The sequence below is a fragment of the Elephantulus edwardii genome, unplaced genomic scaffold (assembly GCF_000299155.1).
Source record: "Elephantulus edwardii isolate Elephantulus edwardi_28Jun2011 unplaced genomic scaffold, EleEdw1.0 scaffold00123, whole genome shotgun sequence".
NCBI lineage: Eukaryota > Metazoa > Chordata > Mammalia > Macroscelidea > Macroscelididae > Elephantulus > Elephantulus edwardii.
This window is the reverse complement of record NW_006399873.1, coordinates 1,547,449-1,564,167: the sequence shown is the minus strand read 5'-3', so window position 1 is coordinate 1,564,167 and position 16,719 is coordinate 1,547,449. Positions and strand designations below refer to the sequence as shown.

Sequence of the window (16,719 nt, the reverse complement as noted above, 5' to 3'; positions counted from 1 at the left end):
AAAAAAAAAGAAACTGAGCTTAGGAGAAAATAAAATAAATACCAACTTTAAAAAAAAAAAAAGGCAGTTTTTCAGATTTTTTTCATGTGAGGAAAGGAAGAGGCATTAAAATTAATTAAAAGAATAAATGCAATTTAAAATTCAAGCAAGTAAAAATACCTGTAACCATTGTGACATTTATTATTAATGGAATTCATAAAAATAATAATTTTCATATTTTATTATAATAAAATTTGAGAAAATATTCTTAGTAAAGTGATTTTGTTGCTCAGATTCTGGCTATAATATCCTCTTGACTGATGGGACGAAAGACGTTTGCATTTGTAGCACAAACTTATGGCCCACAAATTGGTTCTACCTTATAACTATATCCTTTGGGATTCTGATGATATAAATGCCAGGGGAAGTGATTGTGCACATATTTCCCATGAATTTCAGCTGCCAGAGAAGCATAGATTTTGTTTTTGTAGCCCAACTTTCTACATAATGTATCAATTAAGCTTCTTTATGGAGTGTGAGGTAGGTTATATTTCAGGAAATATTTGTTAAGACACACTTACATTACAAAATGTAAATAACCTCAGAAAAAAGGAAGGGCTCATGTAATACACATTCCAGTTCTAAAATTCATGTGTAATTTCTGAAGTTAAAATTTAAAAAAAAACCACACCAAAAACAACTAATGACAAGAATTAGCATTGACATTAACATTACAAGACAGGGGAAAGAAAACAGATTTCTAGTTGTGATTTTTGAGTATCATCAAGAGGGAATCGACCTGTAGTTGACCCTCCAGCAAGTTTTCAGAAGCAAATAATCCCTAAGAAGAAATTGCCTATTCTTTTTGCACAGAACAACTGATAGATTCAAATTGCACTCATTATGAGACAGTATTTCTAAGTACCAAGATTATTATAAAAATAGCATTTTTATTTTGCACACTTAATGTATCACTCAGGAAACAGAAATTTATCACAATAAATAATATGCTGTTACAAGTGTGAAAGAGCAAAGCATTGAAGCACATAGTAATTAATTGTGATAAGGCCTAAGACTGACATAAAAATGAAAGCTGTTGATCTTCTCAGATTCTAGAAGGTTGGAGACAGCCTGATGTTTTATAACTTACAGACATGGGATTCAGGCTAAACCTAGTGCCTCTGAGGGAGCATATTAAAACTACTTCTAGAAACAATAAAGCCAAAGCCTCCTAACTTCTGAGTAGGATTGTCTGAGAACATTTTATTTTTTAATTTTTTTTCTTTTGTTTCACATTTTCTTCCCCTTCTTTTCTCCCTTCTCCCAGTCCACTCAACAATGCATCCACTTTTCCTATTTGTTGTCATATGGATAATGCATAATCATATATTCCTTTGTCGACATATATTCCTTTGTAAAATGTAATTTTAAATTTAATTTCATTTATTAATTCTATATTATTGATTAACTATATATGCATAATATATTATTTTATAATAAATAACTTCGTAAATGAATTTAATAACTTAAATTTAAAATGTAATTTATATCATTCCCTTGACAAGATGAGTTGACAAAGTGACTCTATCAATGAGCAAACCTGTATCAGAGATGGCGAGGATACATATCACATAATAGGACAAAGTTCAAATACATTGTTCATAAACATTTTATAAGTTTTAGTTGTATAGAGAGCACTTAATAAAAAAAATGCATAAAGATTTGTCCCAAAGCAGGTAGTTAAAATTAAGCAACTGCTTAGCAGAAGAAAAATGGACAGTTTCCTACCAAGTAGACTTATTATCTCTGAAAACTCACTGAAGGGTCAACAAGAGTAGGTTCTGACTAGACAGCAATAACAATATGTTAAATGTTATATATATATGTGTATGTATTTCTATCATCTCTATCTGTATCTCTATATCTATATATATCAGTTCTGTCATTTGTCCTTCATCTAATGAAACTATGTCTTGAAAGAGTTAAGAACAGTACAGTATAAAGAGAACTTCGTCAAGTAAACACATAAAATTATCAGTGTATTAAAAGAAACTTACTGTGATATGTATTTAAATTGAAGTTAGCATTGCAGTTGGTAAATAAAGAAGTATTGGAGAGAAAAATAGAAAGAAGAATGAACATGGAAGAAAAGAAATAAAAAGGAAAGTTGTTTTGATTGTTTTTGAGAGACCATCAGCTGTAAATTGCCAACTGGCTTACTAAAGTCTTTGGAATATGACCCTTGAAAAGTTCTGGAAGCTCTGAACACATTTGTGGTTTGAGTTTAGAGACACCCATTCAACTTCATTCAGATTGTCTTTTTTAGACATTTGTCATTAACTGCTATTGTTTGTTGTTGTTTTTTGTTGTTGTTGTTGTTGTAGTTATGCGTCATTGAGTCACCTGCAACTCACAGCAACCCTAGGTACAACAACCCTAAATCCTGTTCTCTCCTATGCCAGTCTAACTTTCTCTGACACACCCACCCCCATTACCCACTCACTCAATCAATTCATCTCATAGAGGGTATTCCTCTCCTGCGCTGTCCCTCCACCCTCCCAAGCATGACATCACCCTTCAAGGACTGGTGCCTCCTTGCAACATGTTCAAAGTAAGTCAGATGAAGCTTAGATTAAAATAATTTCTTTAACAATTTTACTTTCCTTTTTCAAGTGTCATATAACACTTAAAATGTTAATATTCTTTTATTGTGATTTATGAACTTCATTCCACATGCAAAATAATAGGCTTTATAATTGAGAAATGTACTGTCATTTTATTGACATGGGTCAAGTAACAAAAAAGCACATACTTGATTCTATAACAAAAGGAAAGAAAAATAGAATTTTGTATCTGACAAAAATTTTTTAAAAATGAAAATTATAAACAATCCTAATTCTAGGACAGAAAGACAGGACTGATAGAGATATAATGATAATTATCATTATAAGGAACTTTAACTATTCTTCCCCCTCCAACCTCACCCACATATTTAAAAATAAAGAAATAAATAAAATCTCTTACTTCTAGTCTTAAAGTGGCTATTTCACTTTAAAATTTCCTGAGGCTAATTATTTCCTGATTGATCTTTTTAAATGAGCCTTTCACTGTCTCAAATAATGGTTGTGTGTTCCTCCCTAATTCTTTTGTCAGCCAGCTTACATAAGGAAATATTCCCTGGAGGTGATTAACTTTCTTTTAAATAGGTCAGCCTGAAACAGAATTGAGACCAACAAATCAAACGTTTTCTAGAATTCACACTGAATGTTACATCTACATTTCCGATACTGTATTTTTCCCAAGAACGTGATTGAATATAAATATGTTAGTCTATAACAATGTCAAATTACTAGTTGATCTATTTTGAAGAAGTAGTGTGTTGAGAAAAATCTATTTTGAAAGTATGCATTTAGTCTTTAAATTAAAGCAATTACCTTCAATCAACATTATCTAACGTTTGCCTCTCCTAAACTTCAACCACAGAAATTGCATCAACCATGTTTGAAGGCTAAGCTCACAGAAAAAGTTTATAAAATTTTATTCTACCTTAAATTCTCTTGAAGTTCTTCATAGTCTTAATTTAATAATCTTATAAAATATTGAAATTCTATCATCAAATATTTGGTATGCATTTTTGTTGTTATGCTCCTTGGAGTTTCCCGCAACTCATAGTAACCTTATATGTAAAATAACCCTGAATCCTACCGTATCTTCAACCATTTCACTGTCTCTGACAGACCTGATAGGGAATAGAGAAAGAAACACTAACAAAGTAGATAAATCAGAAAGTGTTGTGGACAGTACTGTGAAATGGTGGCAATAAAACTCAAAGAATATAGACTCATCTAAAAAGGGGAATTGCGATAGAGTAGACTGTAAGGGCCACAATAAATCCATCAGAAGCTGTGTACCACCATAAAGCTCTGTAAACTCTACCCCCACTGAAAACCATATGTTGTTGGTATGTGTCATCGAGTCACTTGTGACTCATAGTGACCCTATGTAAATAGCCGTGAAACCTACTTTATCTTGTGCCAACCTTATGGTCTCTGAGACACCAACTCTAATTATTCCAGTCACTGAATCAGTCTATCACATCAAGGGTCTTCTCTTGTGCTGTCCCTCCACCTTTCAGAGCATAATGTCCCTCTCCAAGGACTGGAACCTCCTTGCAATATGCCCAAAGTATGTCAAATGAAGCCTCAGAATGGTTGCTTCCAAAGAGCATATTAATTTCACCCTCTCTAAGATCTCGCAGTCACTTGTGGTTGTTGTGAGGCTGAACACTGTGACATTGATGTGTCAAATGAGTTAATGGCTGGTTACCCAATGCTGACAGAGAGTGGGGTGGAGCTCCCCGATGAAAACAAGCTTGGAAAGAGGAGTGGCATCCACTTCCATAATAGCTTGTCTCCGGAAACCCTATGAACCTGGAGAGAGGAAGAAAGGCACCCAGGCATCGAGGACTCTCCTTCATAGGGTCGCTATGAGTTAGTTGTCTGCGACTCAAAGGCACTTAACAACAACAACAACAACAAGATGTCACATGCAAGCAAGATTCTGCTGAAGATTTTCCAAAAATGACTGGAACTGAGAACTGCCTGAAGTGCAGGCTGGCTGTAGAAGAGGCTGTGGCAATACGGATATTATAACTAATGCCAGATGGATCTTGGCTGAAAGCAAGAGAGTACCAGATCTATCAGTGTTTCATTGACTATACAGAAGCATTTGACTGTGTAGATAACAACAAACTGTGGCTAATTCTGAGAAAAATGGGAATCCCAGAACACTTGGTTGTGCGTATGCAAAATTTATACTTGGATCAGGAGGCAGTCCGAATAGAGTAAGGAAATACTACATGGTTCAAAATTGGGAAAGGTATGCATCAAGGATGTGTCCCATCTCCAAGTTATTTCAATCTATATGTGGAACAAATTATCCAGGAAGCTGGGCTCTATGAGGAGAAGTATGGAATCAGGATTGAAGGTATATTCATCAACAATCTGTATCATTTAGATAACACAATCCTGCTTGCTGAAACTGAAGAATATCTGAAGCATTTATTGCAAAAGGTCAAGAACTGTAGTCTTTAAAATGCATTGAAGTTCAACATCAGAATACGAAGATTCTCATCACTGGGCCAATTGGCAGCACCATGATAAATGGAGAAGAGACTGAGCTTGTTAACAATTTTAGCTTGCTTGGTTCCACAATAGACCTTGGCATTAGCATTCATGAAATAAAAAAATCTACTGTCAGAGATCATTGTGATGTTTGACAAAACTATGGAACAATGTGCAGCATCACAGCAACACCACAAACTGGAAATACTACAAACTCTCAAAAGTCTATAAATGTTCAGAAATGATGTTAGTTATAGAACAGAGTTCAGGCCTTTGGTGCAAAAGTTACTCTCGTTGTATCTGACTTGACGACATTTAACCACCGATAATTGCAACTAATTCTGTTTATCTGGAGGAACACTCTTCCACTTTGTACATCACTTTTTGTCAATATGCAGTATGAAGTAACCTGAGTTGCTGTGGTGCTGAACCTTGCACCATTGGAGTATCAAATACCAGAATGGTTTCCCAATGTGGAAAGTGTTTGTTGGAGCTCCCACGTGTAAAACATGTTTGAAAGCAGGAGTAGCATCCTCTTCCTAAACCACATGCCTCTGGAAACTCTATAAACTGGTAACTGACAGTCATTATGAAAAGACATTAGGTCTTTTGTTCATAGGATCTCTATGAGTCGTGCTTGACTCAATGACAATCAACAACAACAGCAATAACAACAACAATTGTCAGAGACCTCTCCAGAACACTAAAGAAGAACAATATCAGTCTAGAGACTAAGGTGAACCTGAGCTTAGCTCTAGTCTTCCCAGTTACTTTCAATGCATCAGATAGCTGGACAATGACAGAAGAATAATAATTGTCTTTGTTTTGTGATTCTGAAGAATAGTATTGAACACTCCATGGACTCTCAAGAGAATAAACAGGACTTTCCTTTAGAAGGTGAAACCCCGTTTCACCTTAGAGTCAAGGGTTTTGAAACTCTATCTCACAAACTTTGATCATGTGCTCAGGTGGGACTAGTCTTTGGAGAAGGACGTCATTCTTGGAAGGGTGAAGAGACAGAAGAGGGAGACCTTAGATGTGATAGACTGACACAGTAACTGGGTTAATGTTGTACATGTGTCTGAAAGAATGAGATTGATTTATAGTATGGAAGCTTTCAAGATATTATTAATAGAGTCTGTATGAGGTGCAAGGATTGGGCAGCACATAACAACAACAGTAATAATAATATGGCTGAAATTAGAAATGAACAAAATTCTACAGTGCAAAGTTATGCCTCTTAACTCAGGTTCTATGTGGGGAAAAGATAACATGTGAGAGCAGCTGGAAACACCTCTTGGACCTGTGATCATAAAAATGGTTGTCTGGAAGGTAGAAGAATAGAATCAAGAAACTACTGTAACTAGGAGAGATGACATAGAGGAAATGCATGAGTTTGTAGATTGTTATAAGCGGCCTTCTGAGAAACCATTACTACAAAGGATTGCTAGTAATGAATTTAAGGGCAGCATTTGTGGTTCTGAATGCTGCAAAATGGAAGAGTATGTTTGTGCCAATAAAGGACCCACAATTATCTATACAATAGTCAGGAATAACACTACAATATAAAGTCACACAACAGATTAATCCAGAAAGGATGATTAGCTTGATAGAGTGGATTTGATATGCAATTAGATTTGTTTATGCCTCCAAGGGAAACTGTCTGTCATTGTCTAAGTAAAAATGGAACACTCAAGAAGTAGTTGATGTTTTATGTAAGCCAATTTAAAATGGTTTTATGACCCTTAGGACATTGATGCAATGAATATGCCCATCACAGAGGCCATGTCAGAGACGATAATCATAGGTGCTTCTTAAATCTGGGCACTTCATGTAGCTTTATTGCTAGAGAACAAGGCAGCAATTGAAGAAGTTATGTGAGCTCTATTGTAAATACTTTTCCTTATGAGCTTTAAGCATATAAGTGGCATCAGGGCAATTTGTAGTCAAATTGGAGGTGACTATGAAGAAAATATGTACCCTACCAAAGTGGAGATGTTTAGTTAGTTACTCAAGAATGGGATGAATATTACTGACATTCATAAAGTTGAGAGAAAGAGTCTACAGTACTACTAAAGAGGATGAGTGGACCAATGAAGTCTCCCTTTCTTTCCCAATATCAAGAAGGCCTAAACCAGTCTATTCTACACATTCCAATCATTTGGTAATTAATAATGAGGGAATTCCCTCTGAATCACTTGAAACCAAAGTTCAAGATATGGATTTACTGGAAGACCACGGTCTTCCGGTCCAACCCTTAGCAACCTAAGGCCATAAGCACATGTAGGGGTAAAATAGCTGGAGGGTGAAGAAGCAGTATTTTTGGCCTTCTGGATACAGAAGAAGCCCAGTGTACTGTAATTCTCAAATCTATTCATAAAATCTTGAAGAGATTAAGAGGATATTGGAAAACAGTAAATATTTGGACTAAAATTAAAGTCTGAATGAGAATTTTAAAATATCAAAAGGTATTGTATGGAGTAGTCTCATCTCTTTTCTGAATGCATTATTTGTATAGATAGTATGTTTAATTAGGGCAAACTCCCCCTAGTGAATATTGTAAAATTGAGAGTTTGTAATTCTGCCATGAGGCCAGTGTTGATTGGGCATGCTAAATGGGATCCATTAGAATTAGCTGAGACCATTCACATTGTTAACTTATAGTATTATAGGATCCATGGTGGACAAAAGAAAATAACTGCCTTGGTTAAAGGCTTGTTAAAAGTTTGAGTGTTGGTGCCAACAACTTCTCTTTTTAACAACCCGGTATGGCCTGTAGAAAAGATAAATGAAAAAAAAAAAAAAAAAAGAAAAGATAAATGGCCCAAAGAGCTTAACTGTTCTGTGTTTCTAAGCTTTATAATTCATGTGTATTTTCTAGGGAATAACTATTTATTTTGTGCTGAAGTAATTATCATGTTAAAGAGAGAGTATTGGGATGGAATACAAGCCCCACCTGAGCAGAGTATTATATAAGCTGCTTGGACCTCAGCTCTAGGTGCTTTCTCTTGTGGAAAGCTAATTTGTGGCACAGTATCCAGACTACATCACCCCTAGTTGCCATCCAGCTGCCCTACAACTGGTAATCTTCAGAATCCTGACCCACTGCCTATTTGGCTCCACATCACCAATGCATCACCATATTTGCCATCCAGCCATGCCAAAACTGACAGTCTTGGCACCGTCCGGGTCCATCACTTGCCAGTTTATGCAAAACCAACCTGAATACCTATAGTCACATGAGTCATTCCTCTGATAAGTCTAAGTCTCTAGGAGATCTCCTAGTGAACCACAGACCCAAGAGATATAGAGGAGCTAGGGAACTGAACAAAAGAGGAGCTGTTGATGTCAGAAATAATGGATGTACAAGACAGGTCAAGCATTTGGGATAATATTGACTCAACACTTTTTACAACTGGTGTGCTACTAATCTTACCAGAATGAATTTTAATAACAATTTATTGGAGTCAGGCTAGTGGGATTAGCTACAAAGGTTCAGACTCTGTAACTTGTGTCTTTGGAGAAAAAGAGGTAAACAACAACAGCAAAATAAACCTTTGGACTCTGGGAGAATTAAGAAATATCTATGGAATAATCCAACTATCAGGTTGCAAACATATACCGAAGGTAAAACTTATTTGTGGAGGTTAGTGTCCCAAACTCCTGAGAGCTAGTTGATTGGTTATATCCAGAAATAGAGAAAGATAAGGAAAAAAGCAAAACTTACAATTTCCTGGGTTTTGTTATCAGTACTGGCAGCATATGCAAAGGATGCAAAGGAAAAGAATGTAAGAATTGAGATAACTGGAATAAAAAATGAAGAAAGTTCAACTAGGACAGAGTTACACCCCTCAATCTTAGGCTGTACTCAGTGTTAGGGAGTGGATTAAAAAAAAAAGCCAACCAAGTGGAAACAACAAAAAATACCTCTCTAAACTGTGATTACAAAAAGTAATCCCTGAAGCATATAGGCAGGAACAAGAAGCTAATTTAATCAGGAGGTATGGCATAGAGGATATACATTAGTTTGTACATTGTTAGGACCAGCTACCTAAGAACAATTACTGAAGAGTGACAAACTTAGGGGAAGCATCTGTGGTTTTGAATTCTGAAGAATGGAGGCACATATTTGAGTTAATATTAGACCCACAATTCTTTATACAACACAGAGGAATGGCATTTCAAGATACAGTCAGCATAACAGGTTATCCTAAAGGGAATGATTATCTTGATTTGCTGTTGTTGTTGTTGTTGATTGCCTTCGAGCTGAGCAAGACTCATAGCGATCCTATGAACAAAAGGCCTGAAGTCCCTCTACAACTATCTACATTAACCAAAGTTCATACAGTTTCTGGAGGTAAGTTGTTTAGGAAGTGGATGCCTGGATGCCACTCCTGTTTATCTTGATAGAGAGGATTATATATGATATATATGTATGTATGTATGTATGTATGTATGTATGTATATATATATGTATATATATGTATATATGTATATATGTGTATATATATGTATTTGGTTTTCCCTTTAATTGATACTACCTCTCTCCTCATCTAAGTAACAACTGGGAAATGCTAGAGGAAGTAGTTGATATTGTACATATTCAAGCCTTGCTGAAATATCTTTATGACACTGAAGACATTCATGTAATGAATATACCACATACAGAGGCTATGGCAGACATGATAACTACTAGGATTCCTCCAACATGGCAATCATAAGTAGTTTGCTACTGGAAAAAAAAGACAAATGTTCAGGAAGCTGTGTCAGGTCTACTAAAAGGCTTCCCTTTATGGGCTTTAAAGATATTAGGAAGGTCAATGTGATTTGTAGGCAAGCAGAAGGAGACTAAATGGAAATATTTATGGCATTAAACTTTCCATTATTGAGGAGCAATGATGTCTGCTTGAGGAATAAGGGGTGTTTGATTCAAGCCGTGGTGTTTCTGATCACTTTGCTATCCATCTGAGAGCAGGGCAATGAATAAGAATGAAGGAAAAATAGATAGACACCTTTGAACTAAGGAGAAGAGCACTGAACAAACCATGGATGATTAAGAGGACAAACAGATATGTCTTGGACAGAGTGAAGCTGGAGTGTTCTTTGGAGGCAAGAATGAAGAGGCTTCTGTATTTCTTAAGGATATCTGGAGAAGAAGGAGTAAACGATGCTCATGTTACTATACAAATCATCCCACAACACTTGAAATTGTTTTCTTCTTGCAAGAAGTTGTAGTCCCAGGTACAAGGATGCTACTACAAGTACTAGAAGCAGGAGTGATTCCTGAGCAAACAACTATAACAATACCCTTATACTTGTATTCAAGAATTCCCAAGGTTTTGGTGGGGTGAATTGTACCTTCACCCTATCTTGCAAAAGTGGAGTTAACAATGAATACTACTGTCCTGCCAAGTGGCATGGATTGTCCCCTGGTATTGTACCTATGTTAACCTACTTAATATAAATGATTATAGACTAAATAGTAAGAACATGCCAGACTAGTCTTGCTACTTGTAATTTGGACTGGTACAGTAGCTGATCCTGAATTCCCTTACTAAATTGGAAAAGTTTGTGTTACTGTAAATGACAAATAGTAGGGAGGAAAAATAATAGTTGAGGTTAAAGAATCGAAGGAATGGATCAGGTGGTAAGATAAATCTAACGTTATTTTAATACCTTTGGAGAGACCTAGTACTTGACTCCAGCTAAACTCTATATATCAGAAAAGTGAAGATAAGATACATTAAATGATTTAAGATGAAATTTGTTAAATATTATGTTAACTATTTTGATGAAAAATAGTATTTCTTCTATATTGTAAAGTTAAGATATATTGTAAAAATGAATACAAGCTTAGTAGTTCTGATTTGAAATACTAAAAGGGCAAAGTTTGCCTTGAAGAAGTGTTTGTTGAAATCAGTAGAATTAGAGGGCATAGACCTTTGCCTGGAGGAATATAAAACTTATCCTGTCCTGTGAGGAGATTTTGTAATTGAGTGATTAACAGATTTACTTTAGACTTGATTGAAGAAATTTACATTTGGACTCAAATAGTATAGGCTGAATTTGGACATGTATCATCAACACCTTCACATAACATCCACAGATACATGGATAACTGCAAAAAGGTTGCTGGCTTGAAAAGCAGGGAGTCATGCAGACCCTCATCTTGTTTATTTATCCCCATGTTGGAGCTAAAACTGAGTGAATAAGCCAGTTAGTCTGAAACACAGGGTTTCTGAGTTCACAGGTGATGCTCATCTGGACCTAGTAACTTATGATTAGAGACATTGTTGTTGTTATGTGCCATCAAGTCTATCATTAAAGATGAGTTGACCATAATCCAAGCACTTGAAGATGAGATATGTCATGCTATGAGCTATTACTGATTGCTGCAACCTGATGATGTGTTCTTGATTGGACTTTACTTATGTATATACTATATATCTCTGAAGAAAATTCTTCAGAGAAAGGAACAAGCTTTCTTATTCAAAGTGCTGGTTTGGTGTTGTTGTAAGGTGCCTTTGAGTCAAGTATGACACATAGCAACCCTATGAACAATGGATCTGAATCTTGTTCTATCCTGTGCCATCTTCACAATTCCTAAAACACTAATTCCCACTGTTGCAATCACCATGTCAATCAACCTGGTTGAGGGTCTTCCTCTCCTTTGCTTATCCTCCAAACTTCCAAATATCATGACACTCTCCAAGGCATAACCCCTTCTAGCAGCATGCCTGCAATATGTAAGGCAAAGCCTCATCATGCTTGGCTTCAAAGAACACTCTGGACCAATACATAATATCATGATTCACGTTAGCTGCACCCTCTCAAAGACATACTTGATTGTTCTTTTGGCAATCCATGGGATGTTCAGTGGTCCTTCCCAACACCACAGCTCAAAAACAACACTTTTTCTTCTGTGATCCCTATTTATTGTCCAGTTCTCAGATACATAGCAAGCGATTGAACAAACCATGGCCTGAATCAGAAAACCTTAGTCCTCAAATTGACATAATTACACCTCAATAACTTGGAAAGGTCCCTAAATACAGACTTTCCCGTTGCACTATGTGTCCGAATTTCCTGACTACTGGTACCAAGAATGTTAATTGTGGATCCAAACAAGATGAAGTTGTTGACAGTTTCAATATCTTCTCCATCTATGATGATGTTGCCTGTCTATGGGTCCAATAGCAGAATCTTTGTTTTCTTGACATTGAGATACAATCCATACTAAAGGTTGCATTTTTTTGATATTCTACAAGTGTTTCAAGTCCTCCTCACTTTCAGCAAGCAAGGTTGTATCATCTGCATAATATATATTGTTGATGAATTTCCCTCCTATCCTGATGTCACGTTCCTCTTGATAGATCCCAGCTTCTTGAATAATCTTCTCAGGATACTCATTGAGTAGGTATGGAAAGAGAATACAACCCTAACACTCTCCTCCTTAATTTTAAATCATGCAGTGTTCACCGGCACAGCAGCCTCCTGGTCCAGGCATAGGTTTCACATGCACACAATTATGAACACAATTCTCTAGGACTCCTATTCTTTTCAATGTCAGCCGCAACTTCTTATTATCTTCACAGTCAAAAGTCTTTGCATAGTCAATAAATAAAACACAAATAGACATTCTTCTGGTATTCTCTACTTTCAGCCAGGATCCATCCAACTTTAGTAATGATATTCCTAGTGCCACAATCTCTTCTAAATGCTCCTTGTACTTCTGACAATTCCTTATCATTGTACTGTTCTAGTCATTTTTGAGTGATCTTCAGCAGTATTTTGTTTTCATTTAATATTATAATATTGTTCTATAATTCCCAAAATTTTTTATTACCTTTATTGAGAATAGGAACAAATATAGATCTCTTCCAGTCCTTTGGCCAGACAGTTGTTCTCCAAATTTTCTGGCATAGGCTGATGTCATATTCAAGGTTGCATCAGTTAATTGAAACAAGTCACTGATATTCATTCTTGAGGCCTTATATTTTTGCCAATGCCTTCAGTGCAGCTTCCACTTCCTTCTTCATTACTATTGACTCTTGCTAATGTTGTTGTTGTTATTGTGTGCAGTTGAGTTGCTTGATATTCATAGTGACCCTATGTGTAAAAGCCCTAAACCCAGGTCTATCCTGTGCCAATTTTATTGTCTCTGACACACCTTCCCCATCACCCAAGTGATTGAATTAATGCATCTCATGATGTCCCTTTCCAAGGACTGGTCCCTTCTTGCAACATGCCAAAAGCAAACCTCAGAATCCTTGCCTCCAAGGAGCAGCCTGGTTTAAACCTCTCTGAGAGGGATCTATTTGTTCTCCTAGAAATCCCTAAGGCATTCAGTTTGAGGCCACAAACTGCTCCACGGGAGGTGGTTGAGCAATCTCTTCCTGTGCAATTAACTGCCTCTGAAAACCAGCCAGAGGGTCAGCTATGGATTGGATGTGACTCCACAATACACAACAACAGCAGTAGTCCATGTTATGGTCAACACTTTTCCCTAGGAACACAACTGAAAGGCATCAATTCTTCTTCTATCATCCCTAGTCATTGTCTAGCTTCCTGACACTTAGCAATTGCAAAGAGTATGGCCTGGTTCTTGAAGAGGGTGAAATCAATCTCTCTGTTGAGGCTAGGATTTTGAAGCTCCACCTCACTTACTTTGGGTACATGATTAGAAGAGATCAGTCCTTGGAGAAGGACATCATCCTCAGAAGGGTGGATGTATAGCACAGGAGAGGAAGACCCTGATGAGATGGATTGATACAGTAACTGGGACAATGGGAATTGGTGACTCAGAATTAGTGAGACTGGCTCAGGACAGGGAAAGGTTCAGAGATGCTGTACAAAGGGTCACTATACATTTCAGCTGACTCAATGGCACATAACAACAATAACATACTATGACAGTTTTGGAAGCAAGAGTGACATCTACTTCCTAAATAGCATGCCTCTGGATACTCTATGAATTTTACAAATGTTGATAGTTGTAGAGGAGTTTCAGGCCTTTTCTCCATAGAGTCCCTCTGAGTCGTGCTCGACTTGAAGGCAATCAACAACATTGCCTAGTTTAGATGCACCTTTGTCCCCAGACTGCTATCATTACTCTTCAGTTTTCTAGGAGGTCTGATTCATATGGTACTTCTTGAAATTTTTCAGTGTAAATCATGTCTTTTAGTACAGCGATTCTATGTATTTCCTCCATTCTCTTTTGATGTATTCTGATCTATTAAATGCATTGCCCATAACATCTTTCAATATTGGCAACTCAAGGTTTAAATTTGGTTTTGAGTTCTTTCAGCTTGAGAAATTTATTATGAATTCCTCCCTTTTTATTCTCCAAATCCAGCTCTCTGTACATTCTATTCTAATACTCTTCTTTGTCCTCTCGAACTGCCCTTTGAAATCTATTCAGATCTTAAACATCATCATGTCTTCCTTTTGTTTTAGCTTCTTGATTCTGTAATGCAATTTTCAGTGTTTTCTGACATCTATTTCTTTTTCTTTTTTTTTTCTCTCTTCAGTCTTTGTATTGACTGTCTGCTCTCTTCATAGATGACAATTAATCTGGCTTTTGATCATTGTTGTTCAATGTCTCAAACCTACTCTTAAAATGATTTTTTAAAAAAAATATTACTAACTTTAATAGATTCAGCTTGTCAGCCCAAAAAAGACTGACTCCGTGGTAATGAAAGGGCTCCAGCTTTTGTAGTCCAGCATGACCAATTCTGAGCTCTTCTCTCCTTTCAAATGCACAAACTGGCTCCACAGCAACCTACAAAGGCTTCATTGTTTGTGCAACTCAATGGCAGAGAAAGAATCAGCCCAGGGAGCCTCTCTGGACAGGCAGTAAGACTGCTACTGGACAGCAAGAAAGATGGAGGGGCTCCCCAGCCCAGCCTGGGCCAAATGAGAGCAGACAGACTTGGCTAAAAGTGATACTTAATTCTTTTGGTGGGATAGGCTTGAGGAGAATTGTCACTTTAAGAATATTTTAAAAGCCAGATACCTTACCTCACCTTAAAAACAAACAAACAAACAAACAAACAAACCACATGTGCTCCAAATTTTACCTGCAGCCTAAAGAAGATTAAAAAAAAAAAGAAAAAAATCCAGAGAGAGCTCTCCCACTAATGCCTTCATTCGCTACTGTATTTAATAAAGAGAAAGCCCAGCAGCCTGTTTGCTAGCTTCCTCTGACCTCTTCCTGACAGCAGCCTGACTCCAGTGAAGAGACTAGGAGGAAGGCTCAGTGGGGCTTGGTCTACAAAGCCCTCCATTTGCAGAGTAGGCAGCCCTTCCTCTTCAGTTCTGGGGAACAGAGACACTGTGTCCCCCTCTGTTTTTCTCCTCAATAGATCAGATGGGGATCATGGCTCCCCAGGAGTTTTCCAGTCCTAGGACTACAAGCAACTGCAGCGTCCCCTCCAAGACCCCTGAAACACACCCCTTGAGAGTGGTGTTCTTCCACTATCCTGCCTTAGTGATGATACAGAAGACCTCAACCATTTCTACATGGTGTCTGCTCAACGGCTTGGTCTTCATGGGGGCACAATATAGGGAGGTGACCCGGTGGGGCAGGTAATATTTCAGCAGACTCTGAATGTATGAATGATTGGTTGGGAAATACTCCTCCCTCACAGGTCTGGGGCACTTGACTCACAGTGGTAGGCACTGTACTACTTGGGGTAGATGATCCAGAAGCCTCATCTGATCGGGATGAAGTTCACCAGGAATTTGACCTTCCAGCACATTATGTCTTTGTCGATAGTATTGCCATCTTCTCTGCCAGGCCAGCTTTCCTTCCTGGACCTACCAGGAGCTCTCAGTCTCCCACAACAGTGTGGATCCACCAAACCACTTCTGCTCCTTCGCCAGGTTAGAGTAGAGCATGAGCAGCTCACCAGTGACTGGTGGTTTGGGGTGGCTGGTGATGACACCCTCCAGCCTGACAGGACAGCCACTCCTGCAGCTCCCAGAGATGCTTCAGCCACTTGACAAGTGGCCTGATGACCTCCAGGACCATGCTGCACAAGGAGAAGGTGACCTAGGTTGAAGTGACAGTGAACGGGTTCATCTGAAGACACTCCTGGCAATCGGCTGGGTTCTGCTCCGTGTCCAGCTTCGGTTGGTGGGAAACCTCTGTGGAACAGGAGCCCCGAAGGGAAGGCACAGGGGCCGGCCAGCTGCAGCTGGAGCTCGCCCCATTCGAGGTCCTCTTCTTGACTCAGTAAGTAAAAGTAAAAAGCCAAGGTCCAGTTCTGCCCCTCCATCTCCACATCTTGGCCTGCAGGCTGGGAAAGAAGTCATTCTGGAGTATTGGGTCATGGTAGAGCCTCAGTATATATATATATGGGTGGGAACTGGGACAAGGGATACCTAGGGTCTGCAGCAGCAGCATGCCCATCTGTCTGCATCTGCCTGGAGCAGAGCCCTCCAGGCATGCAGAAGGACTAACAGCAGGAGGTGGGTGTGCATGGTGGGCTAGTCAGCTTCTAAGAAGATCTTGAAATTCACGTGTAATTGAGTTAAGATCGTATCTTGGTTCCTGTGAACTTATTTTCATTTTCTTCAGCCTCAATTTGAACTTATATATGAATAATTGATGGTG

The 16,719-nt window shown here is 37.9% G+C and overlaps 1 pseudogene; it reads right to left on the bottom strand.

Moving 5' to 3' along the window:
* Window positions 1-15,767: 15,767 nt before the first annotated feature.
* Window positions 15,768-16,515, bottom strand: LOC102868141 (annotated as a pseudogene).
* Between the last annotated feature and the right edge of the window lie 204 nt (window positions 16,516-16,719).